We start from the raw sequence: 2853 nt of genomic DNA, 5'->3' as shown, positions 1-2853 counted from the left end.
AAAAAAAAAAAAAAAGTGATGCAATGGCAGCCATTCTCTGTATGCGACTAAGTTCTTTCCCAGCTGTAATGAGTGCTGTTCTGGTCCACCAGACTAGGGCACCGTACAATATCATAGGTTTAATTACTGACGTGTACAACCAATACATAACTCTTGGTTTAAGACCCCATGTCTTTCTCAAGGCTCTGCTGCAAGTCCACAATGTGGTATTATTTTTTTACTTAATCAACATTTAGATAGCATTTAATCATATATAACTTTTAAAAATATTGATTTATATATATATTAATAGTAATCATAAGTGAATGTCCACTTTTGGGTATTGGAAGAGAGTCACAGAAGGTAAGTGCCAAAGAGATAAAAAACAAATGACCATACGCGAGGCGTGAACGCATGAGGAACTTAATCAAACGCATCTCCACAAACTATATGAATATATATATTATAGATAAAACTAACTAAACGTTGACAAAAAGTGCATGAAATAACAAGTTTTACACACAATTTCACATTTCACATAAATTAATCACAACATTCATAATCTCAGTTAATATCTAAAAAGACATTTTTAATAAAACAAAGTGATATTTAAAAAAAAGAAGCACATGATAATTATAATTAATTATCGTTCAAGTAATTAAAGTTTAAACATGTTTTCAAATTCTCTTATCATTGATAATTTTTGCAACTAATAGATGAATTTTACAATATTATTGTAAAAAATTTCACTACACCCTATTGAAATTGTTACCAATCTGAGAGCTTGATTTCTTTTTCGCAAAAAACGGATGTATAGTACACTTTGAATGGTAATAGATGGTCTTCATTCCAAGAAAGTTCATGTAGTTTATTATAGTAGTGTACTATTTTTGAGTCAGATTTTCCCCACATCACTTGGACGTTATACGTAAGCTGCAGATTTTTAGTTGTTTCCAAACTTTCTCCTAATTTTCTAAACAATATATTAAGACTATTAAACATGTCTATATTATCCACTTTAAGATTAGTATATATATGGTTTCTGTCTACCATAAATTCCATTTTATCACAATTTTGTTTAATTAATATGCNGCCGCCCAAACGCTTGTTAGCCCTGTAGATATACAGGGTAGCCGTGAAATAAGCCTTTATGGACGAATAAGCGGTAGCGTTTGGGTGAGAATGGAGCACCATGGACCACGCAACCAGTGAATTGGCCCATCACTGGCCGAAGGGACCGGCTACGAGGGCAGCCGCCTCAAAAATTATTTTTTTATGAATAATGGACAAAAATGGATTGAAGGTTACTGCATCAGGGGATTCGGATGCCCCAGTGCCGGCGGTTGGTGGGGGGTGTACCCACCAGGTGTCGCTCAGATCAACTGAATACACGGTAAATGCAGGAGTGTTGAGGCAGGCTCCTGCAGCCAACCACGGGGTTGGTACTGCGACTGCAGGGAGTGGTGGCGACCAAGCCACTCCCACCGGTGAAACAGCCGAAAGGTCATTGGCGTCGGAAAACTTGGAATTACTGGATAACGGATGTACTTTTGCTAAAGTGGACGCACAGCTGGATGCCCCAGCCAAGCCATCCATTGTGGAGAGGCTGCGGGGTTCGTCGAGGGGTGGATCACCTAAGGCGGTACAGGCTGAAAAAGCAGCGGGGTCAGCGGACGGCGCGGTGGTCAGTCTCGGGGAGGATGAGGATCTCCGCGTTAAGCCGAAGGAGGTGTCTCCCTCGGTGGACGAGCCGCTTACGATTGTCCTGGAGGACACTCCTCCGGATGCCCCTATCCCGGTGACGGATACACCCGGTAGGGCTCCGGAGATGAAGAGGCGGAAGTGTGCGGACATCACGCCTTCCGACCTCTTTCATGATGACGGGACACCCCGTAAAAGGTTGGACCAAGCCAGATCCAAGGCCGTTCTTACGGCCGGACTGGCCCTGGTGGTCCACCAGGCCGACCTTCTAGAGAGGGTGATGACGGTCGTTCCCCCGCATGCCAATCTGGCTGCGGCTGCGGGGGCTCTCATCAGGAGCGTTCGTGCCATGCACGACCTGGAGCTGACCCGCACTCCGGACGAGGACATCCCGAACGTCGATTTTTCGACGCAGACGGAGCCTCAGAAGGTTGCGGGCGGCGAAGGGTCGGGCGTGGACGAACGTGGTGCGGCGACCAGCCATGACGCGTCGTCCCAGACGGTATGTTGGTGGGACACTTATGGCCCACCAATCATTGCCGTCGGGAACACGGCCTCCCCGCTCAACGAGGCCGAGGGGTCTGCGGCTGTTCGCCTGCCCGTCGCCCCCGCCAAGAAGCGGAGGAAGAAGAGGAGCAGGAAGAAGAAGGAGGAAGCGGACGCCGGACGCTCGCTGGTGGTCGCCGTGGCGCCATTGCCACCCAGCGTCACGGTCCTTCCCCTTCCACCATCTCCTCTACCGGGAAATGCTCCAGCCCCCGCAACGGCCACCTCATGGACGGAGGTGGTGAAGCGTAAAGGGGCCAGAAAGGTGGAGCGGGCAGCTCCCAAGGTGGAGGTCCCCAGTGGTCCCAGGCCGATTCCGCCGCCACCGTCGAGAGGCCCGACTGCCGCCCATCTTCCAAAGCTCGAGCCGCCAAAGTCCCGACNCGGGCCAAAGTCCCGAAGACGGAGGCGGTTGTGATTGGTCCGCTGAAAGAGGGTCAACGGTACGCCGCGGTCATAAAGACTGCGATGGCTGCCGTTGACCTCAAGGTCCTCGGGGTCAAACTGGCGGGCACTAGGCGGACCCGCACGGGGGCCGTACTCTTGGAGGTTCGGGGCTCGGGCGCCCAGGCTGACAGCCTAGCTGAAAGCCTGAAGGGCGCCCTGAAGGAGCATGACGTGCGCGTC

This window comes from Daktulosphaira vitifoliae, unplaced genomic scaffold, assembly GCF_025091365.1.
Source record: "Daktulosphaira vitifoliae isolate Bord-2020 unplaced genomic scaffold, ASM2509136v1 Scaffold_1, whole genome shotgun sequence".
Lineage (NCBI taxonomy): Eukaryota > Metazoa > Arthropoda > Insecta > Hemiptera > Phylloxeridae > Daktulosphaira > Daktulosphaira vitifoliae.
The sequence above is the reverse complement of the archived record's forward strand: the minus strand, read 5'-3'. Positions refer to the sequence as shown.